This window comes from Globicephala melas, chromosome 9 (assembly GCF_963455315.2).
Source record: "Globicephala melas chromosome 9, mGloMel1.2, whole genome shotgun sequence".
In the NCBI taxonomy this organism is placed as follows: Eukaryota; Metazoa; Chordata; class Mammalia; order Artiodactyla; family Delphinidae; genus Globicephala; species Globicephala melas.
This window is the reverse complement of record NC_083322.1, coordinates 26,331,032-26,346,821: the sequence shown is the minus strand read 5'-3', so window position 1 is coordinate 26,346,821 and position 15,790 is coordinate 26,331,032.

Here is a 15,790-nt window from a genome sequence, read left to right as displayed (position 1 = left end):
ACTAAAGTTAACTAATAAAATAATACTCCATCACTCCTAGCCCTAATTTATCTCCAAGGGATGAGGCCATTCAAGCACTGCTGTGCTGGCTTTTGTCCAGTATGTCCTTTGTGTATGGAAAGGAGCTACTACTCAACCAACTATAGGTCCCTCCCTTTGACCTCTTTGATAATTGTAGGACTGAGTTTATGCGGATTCACTCCTATCCTCTCACCGGGAGATAATCTGACCAATGACCAAACTCTGAAAAGACTGCTGACATGGGTTAAAAATCAATAATGTACAAGGATCACAACAAACTTAGTGGCCCAGGGAGTAAGGTCCTAACACTGCTCTCATTAAAATCTTTCTGCAAGAATATCATGTTTTATATCATTTCTTTTACTTCTGCAGGACTTACGAAGCTTAACATATAGTCAAAATAGAATGCATTTTCAAATATCTCTTTTATATTAGAGAACACATTAGGGGAATAAAAAACCCCACTATAATTTGGAACTCTTCCCACAGTAAATCTTTTTTTTAGATCATGCTTCTGTCCAATCATCCTCATCCCCCTCATGTAGGGGCGAATGTGTTTGGGGGGCTAAAGCGTAAAGAGCTTTACTGTACTGTACAAATTGAGCCCTAGATAATTAGTAAGCAGTATGTACCTCAGCACATTTTCTCGCCTTCTTCTCCAGTCATGTGCACAACATTAAATACCACAATGAAGTTGCCATTTTAATGGCTCTCCAGCTGTGAGAACTTGGAAAGAGCGCTAGATTTACAGCAGAATACAACTTGAAATTCAGCTCTGCCTTCTACTAGCTGTATTACATTTACAAATTACTTAAATTTTCTGAGTCTCAGTTTTCTCTTTTGTAAAACTGTTAGAGCAACATTTCCTAGACAGGGTTCCTGGGAAAGCTCCCAGCGTGGCAGGTGGAATGTACTAGATCCCTCCACCTGTACCTTGGACCCTAATCCTAGGTGTCTCTCAATAACTTTGCTCCAGCAAGTCTTTCTCCTGACAAGCATTCTTTTGTATCATTCCAGCACACAAATATGCTTCTTTCTCACTTTCTTAAAACAGACACACACACATACTTTTCATTACGGGGCTCTCCAACTAACTATCACTCTATTCTCTCATTTCTTTGAGAGTAAAACTGCTCAAAAGTTTACAGTCTCTTCCCACTCTCTCTTTTATACACGATCAAGCTCTTTCCCCTCCGCCCCACCCCTTTAGCCCCACTTCCGTGGATGTCACTCGCATCTATAAATCCAATCAATGGGCACTGTCAAGTTGCATCTCACTTGACTTGTCAGCAACATTTAACACAACAAGACTGTATGTTCCACCTGTCTTGAAATACTTTCTTAATTTCACTCCAGGACATGACACTCTCCTGGTTTTCCTCCTATCTCGTAGCCACTCAGCCTCCTTTTCTTTTCCTTTGTTTCTCATTTTTCAAATATTTTAATCACAGTTATTGAACCCCTCATCTTTTCCAACTACACTCATTCTCTGGGTGCCCTCCTCCATCCCAGGACTGTAAACACCGTCTGCACACTGATGACTCTTAATTTCACGTCTCTAATCAAGATCACCCTGCTAACCTCATGACTCGTAGACCCAACTCCCTACCTGATTTCACCTCTTAGATGTTTAGCTGGCTTCTCCAACTTAACTTTTCCAAAATAAGTTTCTAATCTACACAAACCTGCTCCCTCATCAGACTTCCCTCTCAATAGCAACTCAATCGTTCTGTTTGCTCAGTTCAAAACCTTGCTATTATCCTTGATTCCTTTCCATCAAAAAAACAAATATTGGCTTTAATTCAAAGTATATCCACATACCGACCACTTCTCATTACCATCTCTGCTACTGCCCTAGTCCTAGGCACCGTCATCTCTTGCCTAACTGGTCTCCCTGCTTCCACTTTGCGCCTCTGCAGTCTGTTCTTAACATTACAGCCCAGTGATCCTATTTAAGATGTAGGTCAGATTATGCCATTCCTTGGCTCAAATCCTCCAATACCTCCCATCACATTCAGAGTAAAAGTCAAAATTCTTACAATGACCTTCAAGACCTTACATGATCCAACTTTTCATGATCTCTCTGACTTCATCTGCTACTCTCATACTTGCTGACTCACTCCAGCTACAACTGTCCTCTTGCTGTTCTGGGAAGACTCCAGGCACACTCCTGCCTCAGGACCTTTGCACTTCTTGTCCCTCAGACTGGAATGCTCTCCTCCCAGATATTCATGTGGCTCACTCTCACTCTCTGGAAGTCTTTGTTCAAATGTCTCCTTCTCAGAAAGCCCTTCCCTGGCTCAACTATTTGAAACTGCAGACCCCAATGCCTGGTACCCCCTCTGCCAATTCCCTGCTAATTCCTAACACACTATTCAATTTACTTATTTATTTTTTGCTTTTCTCTGTCCACAAGAGTGGAGGCTCCATGTGGGCTGGTGGTTTTGGCTGTTTTATTTTCTGATATATCTCCAGTATCCAGAATAGGGTCTGACATATAGTAGGTGCTCAATAAATGTTAAAAGAATGTTAGACATTAAGAAAAAAATTTTATTAAATAAACAGGGCAAAGGTCATATATTCACCTACACAATTCAGTCTTGCTTATAATTTGAATAAGTAAAATGTGTAAATTCTTCGAGTTTTATTCATACATTTATTCAGTAAACATTAAAAACCAAACTCTGGAGAGTATATTGTATAAATTTTTTGAATCACTATGTTGTACACCTAATATAACTAATATAATATTGGAAATCAACTATACCTCAATAAAATAAATAAATAATAATTTTTAAAAGTACTATGCCAAAAAAATATAAACAAACAAATAAATAGATAAATAAGATCATACCAACTGAAGGAGATTATAGTTTAGGAAAAGAGTAAAGATACATGCACAAATAATGATAATAAAATATTATATATTCTATATTAAAATATACTATAGAATAGATAATAATATGAGATAGATTTAATTAATTTCTGAATTAATAGAGATTATATCATTAATTAATTTCAAGGCGCTTTTGTATGATTGTATGACTGAACAAATCTTTTGATTATAAAACTCTGCTTCTTTGTAAGCTCATAAAGACTTACTTTTTAAAAAGTAAGATAGGTGTTCAAAAAATAAGACCAAAACTGATAAGCAACTGCCTCTTTTTTCATTTTAAGTAGAAAACTTTTGTGTTTAGGGCCATGATGTGTCACTATATCCTATAAAGAAAATGAGCAACAATAAAGGAAAATACTCTGAATTCTTCTCTGGCAGATTAGATCACTAAGACCTGGATATTTTTCTCTGATCTCTGTATTTTGCCTACTTCAATTTCGGCTTTGCTTTTGTTTTATAGGTTAAAATTCAATATAATATATGAAGCAACTAAGTTACCAAAGCTCAAAAGATATGATCACTTTCATTGTAGCATATTTCATGTGAATGTTAATATTTTTTTAGTTGAGAAGCTTATAAAACATTTTTATATTTTTATATGCAGTTAGGTTCAGAAAGCTAAAAAAATCAGGTGTCCATTGGAAAATTTCAATATTTTTCATTTTATAAAGGAGTTTGAACTTACTTCGTAAGTTAATTTGAAAGTAGTATGAAATATATATGCCCACTTAAAACATGTTCTAGAAAACTTCCATATTAATGTCATTTATAATTAGAAAATATGGGGCTTTTTAAACAGACTTTATTTTTTAGCACAGTTTTAGATTCACAGCCAAATTGAGTGAAAGGTACAGAGATTTTCTGAATACCCCCTGCCCCCATACATGCATAGCCTCCCTCATTATCAACCTCCTCCACCCGAGTGGGACATTTGTTACAACCAGTAAACCTACATCAACACATCGTCGTTGTCGCTATGTAATGCCCCTCTTTATTTCTGATAATTTTCTTGATCTGAAATCTACTAAACCTGAAATTAATATAGTTACTCCTTCCTTTTTTGGTTAGTGTTAGCATGGTGTATCTTTTCCATTCATCTACTTTTATATGTGTCTTTTTACATTTAATGTGTCTACATTTAATGTAGACAACATAGAGCTGGGTCTCATTTTTTGATTCACTCTGTCTTTTAATTGGTGAATTTAGACCCTTGATATTCAAAGTGATTATTGATATATTTGGATTAATATCTATCATATTTGTTACTGTTTTCCATTTGTTGCCCTTGTTCTTATTTTTGTCTTCTTCTCTTTTTCTGCCTTTTGTGGTTTTAATTGAGCATTTTATGTGATTCTATTTTCTATTCACTCTTAGCATGTCTGTTGTACTGTTTTTTCACTTTCAGTTTTTTTAGTGGTTTCCCTAGAGTTTGGAACACACATTTACAAGTACTCCAAGTCCACTTTCAAATAACACTATACCAATTCATGGGTAGTGTTGAGTACCTTATAATAACAAAATAATCCTAACTCCTCTCTCTTGTCCCTTGTATTATTGCTGTCATTCATTTCACTTATATATAAGTGTACATAAGCATATGTAAGTATAGATAAGCGTACATATGTACATAATATATGTACATAATTAAACACATTGTTGCTATTATTATTTTGAACTATTATCTGTTAGGGAAATTAAAAATAAGAAAAATAAAAGTTTGATTTGCCTTCATTTACTTCTTCTCTGATTCTCTTCCTTTCATTATGTAGATCTGAATTTCTGACCTATATCATTTTCCTTCTTCTAAAGAACTCCTTTTAACATTTCTTTCAAGACAGAATACTGGCAACAAATTTCCTCAGTTTTGTCTGTCTGGGAAAGTCATTATTTCTCCTTCACTTTTAAAGGATAATTTCTCAGGGTACAGAATTCTAGGCTGGTGAGTTGTTTTCTCTCAAACTTTAAATATGTCACTTCTTTCTTCTTGTTTGCATGGTTTTTGAGGAAAGTCAGATATAATTCTTACCTTCTGTCCTCTCTAGGTAAGATGTTTATTTCCTCTGGCTTAAGATTTTTTTTTTTTTGATTTTCTATGGTTTGTAAATGATGTGCCTAGGTGTGGCTTTTTTGGCACGTATCCTCTCTGGTGTTCGCTGAGCTTCCTGGACCTGTGGTTTGGTCTCTGACATTAATTTGGGGAAGTTCTCTCAGAGTTGTCCACAATGAACCTCCAGCAATTTGTCAATTACTGTTCAGATTTTCCTACCCTAGGACTGATTCCCATGGAGATTTCAGCTTGTGGGTTCTGATCTAGGAAGTTATTGATACAATTCTCTGTGTTCATCTGTCAATTTGTCCAGCTTTGGGGACAGCAGTTTCCCCTGTGACCTCATTTTTGTTATGAATCTAAAGGTTGTAGCTTTTTTAGTTTCTTCAGCTTTTTACTTGCTCTTGTTAGGACAGAGTAGTAACCTCCAAACTCCTTACATGCCAGACCAGTTGCAGGAGAGGGGGGTTACTTCATTAAAAATGACATCAGAAAAACAATGTACCATTGATCTCTGAAAATCTTGATTTTCTTTTAAAGCAAATCTCTGAGAAATGAAACTTACAGATATAATTTCAAATTGGCTGAATAAACCTTATGCCAAGATTAATATGAAAGATAAAATTAACTATATTATTAACTAAATATAGTTTCAAATTAAAATGATTCTGATTTTTTCAAATATATATTCTACTTGTAAAGAATTCATTGAGTAAATTCAAAGCATCCTGAAAGTTCTACACTCCTTCTTCTCTCAAATACAAAGACTTTGTATCCCTGAGTTAGTAGGCAATTTGATAACGGAAGTATGGTTTTGATTTCTTTAGAAAATTTAGGCATTGTTCATTTATAATTTGGGAAATGCAGATTTTGTTTAGAAAAAAACCTGAACATTAACAGATGAGTTGAATAAATCTTATTTAGGCATTTCAATAGAGAGTCACTAGCTAACTTATTAGTTCTTTATCAATTCTTTCTTGTGATAAAATTGAATAAAAATGCATAGGGAATAACAATTCTGGCATATACCTATTAAGGTATTTATTTGTTGGCTGATATTACTAAGACCAGGGACCTCAAGTTTAGTCCATTAGAAATATTTATACTCTCCATATCTTACCCTGTTGAAGAAAGGTCCTGAGTCCTTCCAAGCATGCCCTGGGCTGACTGTTTGGAATTTTAATGCTCCTTAGTCGAGATGGTCCATGGACTCAAGGCGCCATTGGTTTTAAACATTGCTAAGACGCCAAGAGCAGTGAGCAATTTCCCTAGAGTTTTCACTGCTGCTCTTGAACAAATTTGTTTATTTTTCTTTAACCACTATTCACACTTAAATAGCACTCGATGTCCAGCTTGTTATCCTCTTCCAAATGTGAAGGTTTGTTCCCAGAGATGACCTGGCATAATTTTGATTAAAGATTGTTTTCACACATTTAAGAAAATAGCACAGTTAACAATGGAGACGAAGAGTGTGGCCCAGAGGATTAATAAAGACCAGTGAATACTGACAAATGAAGCATATTTGTTGTTTTCCTATTATTCACTCTTATTCTTGAAGTAGAGGGGCTGCCTAGCATCAGCAGAAGATGAAGTCTAGTGGGACTTAAGCATTAAACAGACACTGCAGCAAAGAAGTAAGAAATAAACAAGAAACTAGAAATAAAATTGTTGTATAGTGCAAATACAGCTTTCACAAAGAATTAAAAATGGACAATTTACCTATGGAGATTTCACATACGTCTGCTTAATTCAGCATGATAAAATTTCTAATACAAATGTACTGTACTTTTTTTACTAAAAAAAGTGCATATCTGTCCTTAAGCAGTATAATAATTACATTAAATCTTTTCTTGTCATCATTTATAACTACTTAAAGCCTCTTGCAATATGTGATTCTATCAGGAATGTACAGTTCTCAACAATTCATTCTAATTTTTAAACTTTTTATTTTCCGTGAAATTAATTCATGATTTTTTTTTAATTATTAACAAATGCTTGCAATATTATTTAGATCACTCCCTTACTACAGTCCTCTCGTTCAGAGATTTTCAAACTTGGGTATAAAGACAGGCTTTAGGAGATTTCTAAACACAGTATTTTAGGTAACTGAGCATTTTTCTCAGGACTGTCCATACCATTTTCTAGGTCCTCAAAGCTGCCAAATGCAAAAATAAAATGCGAAAACAAAGAACATTAAGAATGTATTTAAAACATTTAAATTGACTTACATTTATTTAAACACCTGGTCTGATGCTCAAGGCAGTAAACTAGAATGACCCTGCTTGTCTAAGAAAAGAAAACATTCATAATAGCAAAAATACTCAGTTCTTGTCAGTTTAAAGACATCATTGCTAATTTTAAAGTAAAACAAACCATATTCTACTCACTTATTCTTTTTTTTTTCGATATTTGAAAATGTCTCTGAATAACAGAGGCAGAGTGGGAGTGTGGGAAAAGTAAAAGCTGTAGGCTCGTCTAGGGCCAGCTTCAAACCTTGCAAAATGCTGTGGTCCACCCTTGGGCCAATTACTTGACCAGACAAGCTTTTATCTTCCTAATCCAAATAGTGTCTATCATAAGATAGATGTGGTATCTCACACATGCTAACTGTCCAATACATACTAGCTTCAGTCTGTTTTCTTTCAGTTGCTGTAAAAGTGTATAAACAATATCATATTCCCATTTTTATTTGTCCTCAGAAGTTTTAGTTATTAGTTTTAGTTTAGTTTTAGTTATTCGTAACAGAGTATAGTGACTGGCTCTATTTTTCTCAGCCTTTAGAACAGAGAATGTGACCGGAAAAAAGGGTCAGTGCTTCAGGAATTCACCAAACCAATTTGTATCTTGGCCAAATGAGTTTTTAAGAATACTGAAAGCAAATCAATTGGGCTTGCCTAAATTTTATTTATACTGTAGATATGACAACACTTTGAAAGAGCAGAAGTTTGATTTAGAGGTGACCCTGAAGGTATGGCTCAAGCACCTCTGGTAAAGGAATTGGAACTGTGGTGATTCTGCAATATGGGACACCTCTGCACAAGCTCAGGGACACCAGGTCACCGAGGGTCCTGAGGAAACGAGAAAGCTGGACGGCAAAGACAAACTTCCAATTTCTCACTATTATCCAGGACAATTTCACTCAGGTCTAGTCCTGTGGAAAACTACTGAGAAGGCTGATTCTCATGAAGTACTGGGAGTATTGTTCGTGCTGAAACTTCAATACTATGTGATTCTTTTACCATAATGATATTCCCGAAATTCTTATCAAGATTCAATAACATGACAGAATTCCCTGGGAATATCAAACAACAGAAATATCTTATAGTTTCTGAAAAATAGAAATGAGTATTAGTGGTGAGTTATTGAAAGGGATTAGATGACCGGCTGAGGCAATATGTAAGTTTGTGACCATTTACACTTCTCCCAATTAACCCACAGCCGTTCACAATATATGGGTGTTATTTATAGTTAGAATGCAATCCAGTGATGAATTTAAATACTTTGTTTTACATATGAATTCACCATAACATTTTAAATAATAATTACTCTGAATTTTTTCTACTTAATTTTCATTAGCTACATTTCTTGATGTGGAAGTTATATTGAAACAATGTAAATATTTCATTAAGGAGAAATTTTTGCACTTTCTTCAAAACAATGCCTTCTGTACATCAACTATTTAATGTCATTTTAAAATTACATTTGTATTTTTGTAACATGAATTGCTTTAAAAAGATGCAATTTTTGTTCCATTACTGAAGAACACAGACAGTACAATAAGTCAATTAAACATAAAGCTAAATATAGTGTCTAGCACTCCATACAGGAGTAAAAGTGAGATTATCCTTCGTCTTAAATATTTCCAGCAGAAGATCTACTACAATTATTATACTGACCTTGATCAACAAGAGTTCAATTTATGAAGATTATTAGACCAGCAGGAAATTAACTCAGAATTGGAGACTGTTTAAACAGCAAAAATCTATCACTTACTCAAGTGGGATAGGAGATTCCATAATATATGTTTAAAACTTGACTATAATACCTAAGAATCACTTTACCAATATTTTCTAATTTGGGTACAAAACAAGTAGCCTCTGAACAAGGTGTATAAGAAAAACAAAAGAGAGAGAGAGAAAGAGGAGGGGGGTGAGGGACAGAGAGGTAAGAAGGCTTTCCTTCTCTTTTTTCTTTTTTTTCAATTGAAAAAGGAAGAAGGAATGAGAAGAAGGGAAAAGCCCTAGCAGATTTCCAAAACTCAGGAAACCTTTGTAGGATGACACTGCCAATGGTAAAAAGCCCTGGGGACGGACTGAATGAAAGAATTTTTAAGACTAGGGATGTTCAATTTAAAAATATTTGGTACTGGCTGGATAATTGCCACCATTATGCCAGCTTTTCCTCCATTCTACCAGATCTTCGGTAAAGTCTCCTGTACCCGTAAGCTTTGTGAGATTGATATTTTTATCCCCTGCACTCCCACTCCTAATTCCAGAAATCACATTTCCCATTTTGTCTGGCATGGTACAAAATAGAAACAGAAAGAGTGGGACTGAGAAGTATTTCAGTAGGAATATAGCTCAGCACTAGGGATAACCATAAAAATATAAGTTCTACAAGAATTTGCAGGGAATCTTGGGGAGTACGTTAGAATGCCCACGTGTTGTAGGATCGTATTTTTATTCAATCTTACAAGATCTTAAGTAGCAGAGTGATTTCTGCTAGCAGTCATGTTATGATGGTGAGGTAGGCAAAATATGGGTCCCCAAAGATGCCCACGTCCTAGTCACTGGAACCTATGAATATGTTACCTTACACGGCCAAAGAAAATTATGGTTGAAGATGTGATTACATTTGATTATCAGCTGACTTAGAGATGTGGAGAATATTCTGCATTACACAGCCTCTGGGTCAGTTCCCTCTGAACCAGGTATCATTCTCCGAACAATTAGCTGAGGCCAGGAAAGGGCCAAATTACATCCTCTGAGCATGACTATTGAGGTCAATTTACTATTGGCTCAGAAACGTATGTTAAGATCTGGTCAGATACTCAGAACTGTGCTGTTATATAACAGAATTTAAGTTAATAATAGATAGCATATTAACTCTCATTTCCTCCTTCATATGCCTGTATGCCTCAGTTATCCTTAAAATCCTTATCCACAGGAACCCCTGCCCCCAACAACTTTTCCATTCTTATTACTAGGTTGTGAATCCCACTAAAAATGGCCGCACAGTCATATAGACTGGTATCATTAGCAAATTTGTAGTCTCTGATCTCTACTTGGTTTGCTCCTCCTACCACAGCCCAAGGAGACTATACCAAGCACCTAATCACCTCCCGCACCTCAGGATGTCTTTGTCCCATCATCTCTCATCCATGATAAACAGAGAGTAGAAATTAAAAGCCAGGAACTACCTTAAGGCCCTTACTTCTCTCCCTACTAAACACATATGTGTATCTACTCCTCTTAAACTCTATAACCTCAGAAGGAAGTGGCTTCCTTCCCTCTAGTCAAATATTATCCATCCATCTGGGCTCTCAAACTGGGCTTTTAAAAGGTTGTCCTCTCTCTACTCTGTTATCTACTCTTTCTACCCTGAACCTTGTTCTGTCAACTGACCCATGCTTCTGAATGCAATATACATAAGAAACTCCCATATTAAAAAACATATAATCTATCCTCCATTAGCTCATCTTTATCTTCCATAATTAGTGGCTCATAAATCTTTACCTTTTGCTCAGACTAGACTAACTGAATTATAACTTATTTGATGATCAACTTATGAGATAGTTTTAGGAGATTTCTCTCTCATCTTCCACTTCAAAATAAGCACTAAGTCCTATCCATACTGCTTTCCAAGTATCTTCTGAATCTGTACACTTCTATCTCCATGCAATAACTTGATCTGGACCATTATTTCTTACCTGTACTTTTGCAACTGTCCAACTACTATACCAGTATACTTGCATCTGTACCCATATACATTTCCCCTTTTGTCACAACGGATAAATTTGTCCAAGTTTCTTTGTAACACTAAATTCCATTTTACAATGGATCCCATATCCTCTAATTATTCAAGGTCTTTAATCATTTTTATCTCCTGCATTTTCAAGTTTGCCCTCTTGTTGGATCATTTCCATTAACATACAAACAAGCTCTCCTATCTTCCATCTTAAAAACTAAAAACTGGCTTAGGTTTTAGGAATAAACCTACCTAAGAAGGTAAAATACCTGTGCTCAGAAAACTATAAGACACTGATGAAAGAAATCAGAGATGAAATAAACAGATGGAGAGATATACCATGCTCTTGGATTGAAAGAATCAATATCGTGAAAATGACTATACTACTCAAAGCAATCTTCAGATTCAATGCAATCCCTATCAAATAACCAATGGCATTTTTTACAGAACTAGAACAAAAAATCTTAAAGTTTGCATGGAGACACAGAAGACCCTGAATAGCCAAAACAATCCCTTTTTTCCCTTTTTTGAGGGAAAAAAGCAGAGGTGGAGGAATCAGACTCCTTGATGTCAGACTATACTACAAAGCTACAGTAATCAAGACAATATGGTACTGTCTCAAAAACAGAAATATAGATCAGTGGAACAGGATTGAAAGCCCAGAGGTAAACTCATGCATCTACGGTCAACTAATCTATGACAAAGGAGGCAAGGATATACAATGGAGAAAAGACAGTCTCTTCAATAAGTGGTGCTGGGAAAACTGGACAGCCACATGTAAAAGCATAAAATTAGAACACTCCCTAACACCATACACAAAAATAAACTCAAAATGGATTAAAGACCTAAATGTAAGACCAGACACTATAAAACTCTTAGAGGAAAACATAGGAAGAACACTCTTTGACATAAATCACAGCAAGATCTTTCTTGACCCACCTCCTAGAGTAATGGAAATATAAACAAGAATAAACAAATGAGATCTAATGAAACTTAAAAGCTTTTGCACAGCAAAGGAAACTATAATCAAGATGAAAAGACAACCCTCAGAATGGGCGAAAATATTTGCAAACGAATCAACAAAGGATTAATCTCCGACATATATAAACAGCTCCCATGAAGCTCAATATTATAAAAACAAACAACCCAATCAAAAAATGGGCAGAAGATCTAAAGAGACATTTCTCCAAAGAAGACATAGAGACGAAGAGACACATGAAAAGCTGCTCTACATCACTGATTATTAGAGAAATGCAAATCAAAACTACAATGAGGTATTCCCTCACACTGGTTAGAATGGGCATCATCAGAAAATCTACAAACAACAAATGCTGGAGAGGGTGTGGAGAAAAGGGAATCCTCTTGCACTGTTGGTGGGAATGTAAATTGATACAGCCACTATGGTGAACACTATGGAGGGTCCTTAAAAAACTAAAAACAGAATTACCATATGACCCAGCAACCCCACTACTGGGCATATATCCAGAGAAAAACATAATTCAAAAAGACACATACACCCCAATGTTCATTGCAGCACTATTTACAATAGCCAGGTCATGGAAGCAACCTAAATGCCCATTGACAGATGAATGGATAAAGAAGATGTGGTACATATATACAATGGAATATTACTCAGCCATGAAAAGGAACGAAATTGAGTCATTTGTTGAGACGTGGATGGACCTAGAGACTGTCATACAGACTGAAGTAAGTCAGAAAGAGAAAAACAAATATCGTATATTAACACATATATGTGGAATCTAGAAAAATGGTACAGATGAACCAGTTTGCAAGGCAGAAATAGAGAAACAGATGTAGAGAACAAATGTAGGGACACCAAGCGGGGAAAGTGGGGGGGTGTGGGGGTGGGATGAATTGGAAGACTGGGATTGACATTTATAATATTAATGTGTATAAAATAGATAAATAATTAGAACCTGCTGTATAAAAATATTAAATTAAATTCAAAAAAAGTAAAATAAAATAAAAATACTCAACAACAACAAAAGCATTTTACAGTACCTGTAAAGATGCAATGGAAAGAACACAGCATCATTTCTGTGACATTCCACCCAAAAATATGCAATTTGTGTCTAAGCATGAGGAAACATTGGACAAAGCTAAACTGAGGGATAACAGAGACAACACTGATCTATAACCTTAAAATTTATGTCAAGGTCATGAAAACAAGGGAAAGACTTGGGAACAATTGTTTTTTAAGAAAAGACGCTAAAAAGACATAACCAGGTGGAACACATGATCTTAGACTGGATTCTTTTGCTATAGTTGATATGACTGAACAGTTGAAGAAAGCTAATTGGGTCCCTGGACAAAAGGAATTTGGGACTGACATGTACACACTGCTATATTTAAGACAGATAAACCACAAGGACCTATTGTATAGCACAGAGAACTCTGCTCAATATTCTGTAATAACTTAAACGGGAAAAGAATTTGAAAAAGAATAGATACATGTATATGTGTAACTGAATCACTTTTCTGTACACCTGAAATTAACATGACATTGTTAATCAACTATATTCCAATATAGAATAAAAATTTTAAAAAAGAAAGTATAAAGGCAAATCACAGACAGGGAGAAAATACTCACAACATAGGTATCTGTCAAAGGACTCATCTACATTATAAAGAACTCCTACAAATAAATTAATAAAAGACTAAAACATCTTTAATGGAACAAAGATTTAAATAGATACTTTAGAAGATATTCAAATGGACAGTAAGCAATGGAAAGTTCCTCAAAGATTTACTTATTAGAGAAATGCAAATTAGAACCACAATGAGCCAAAATTTAAAAGACTGACAATACCAAAAGCCAGCAAGAATGTGGAGCAAATAAAATGCCTTTATATTGCTAGTGTGGATGTAAAATGGCAGTATTAGATACTGGCAGTATCTAATAAAGTGAAACACATGTCTAATTAAAAAGAAAAAAAAAAGGATATATTTGTGTTCTTTGTATTACCTTTACAGCATTCTTGTAAGTTTGAAACTATTGGTTTGTTTGTGTGTTCTTTAACTACATGACTCCAAAGTCAAATCTACAAAGCTTTAGTTTCTTCTTTTTCTTTGATTTCGTATTTTGGTAGAAATGTGAGAAAATGCTAGCCAAGAAGCCATTTGAAACCAGAACTGAGTTTATATGCATTCTTTCAGGAATTTGCCTTTTGCACCAAGAAAGGTATATCTGTATTTTACAAACCACATTTCTGATGTTTCTTTGAAATAGGTATCTCACATAAGAAATAGGGAACTGTGGCCCCCCCCCAAAAAAGAAAATAAAATCATTAGCAAACAAGAAAACCATCCTTTAGTTATTACTCATAAGACACTGACAAAATTTAAAATGATACTGCAGAAGTCCCTACAATTTAAATCAAGGTGAAAATTAAATTGAGGTATATATAGTTTGAGAATTTTTTAAAAATCAGGATGAAGATTTTTCCATCCATTGCCTGAGTGACTTGATGAGTTTCTGGAACACCTTTTGACTTGAAAAAGCTAAAATTAATATATTTCCAGATACCCAGACTCCCCCAAAGTATTATTTCCAAGCAGATGAATATAATTTGAATCAGCAATGTTCCCAGCAAGTCAGCTAAGCCACTCTCTTGCATTATAGGATTTATGTCATGAGTATTAATCCACCCATTAACCTGACTTCAAGGATTTTACATTATAGGATTTCCTTCTCTTCTCTAAAAGCTTATTCTGTCACTCAAACCTTCTTAAAATGATGAGGTTTTCATATCAAAACTTGAAGAAATTATTTTTCTGTCTAGAATGTTAAGTTGATTAATACCTTATTTTAAGACGAATAATCATAAAATTGACCCATGTTCTCCGTAGGATCTACCTTTATTTATTCATAGATACTTGGTATTACTCCTTTCTGCTGTCTTCAAGTTTAACTCCTTTTCCTCATTTATTCATCATAAAAGCTCCCATTAATTTATATTTATATTTTTCTAATTGTTTCCCCAGATTTAATATAATTTATTTATGGTTTAATACAATACTCAAAAAATGAAAGACACATTCAGGAAATAATATAATAATTTAACCATTTATGTCGAACTAAATTCCCAGATTGCTGGAGGGATTTATTATACGGGCTTATGCTTCCTTAGCTAGAGACCACCAGATAAACTAATTGAGCTGATTGTATTTCATTTTTCTTTTTAATAGATTTGAAATACAGAGTTCCTAGTTTATAGATTTGTTTATATTGAACTAACTTCAATTACAGAATATTAAAACTCAGAAATGTTTAAAATTGGAAGTAATTCTTTTAAGATTTAGGCATAACTCCAAAAATACATTATTGCAACAAAATTACACAATCCGGAGGAAATGTAGACAGAAGTTGGACTCAGATCTCTTGAGCTGGGTCTCAGTTATGCAGGTGTAAGCGAAATAACCTCAAAAGGATCACAATCTCTCAGTGAAGTTCCTTGTCTATAAAATAAAGATAATAAAATTTTCCTACATAGATTTTTTTTCAGGAGCCATCATGGAAAGAGCATTTGACTGTGTCCAATCTCTGTCCTGAAGATTTTCATTTGCAAAGAAGACTATTCTAACACCTGGAATAGCAGGGTATTCCCCTAAAGTCAGGGATAAATCAGTGGACAAACATCCCACACTGGATGAATCTTAAAGAATGATACAGAATCATCTCCCTCATATTTATCCTCCACTGGGAATAATCCCTAGAGTACCTGAAAAGAGTATTAGGAGTTCACTGAACACCCACTATGTGCAGGTCTCATCCAAGACATTGTAATCATCAAAGAGAAGGTTACCATTTGGGGGTTAAATGAGCTATCCTCCTGTAG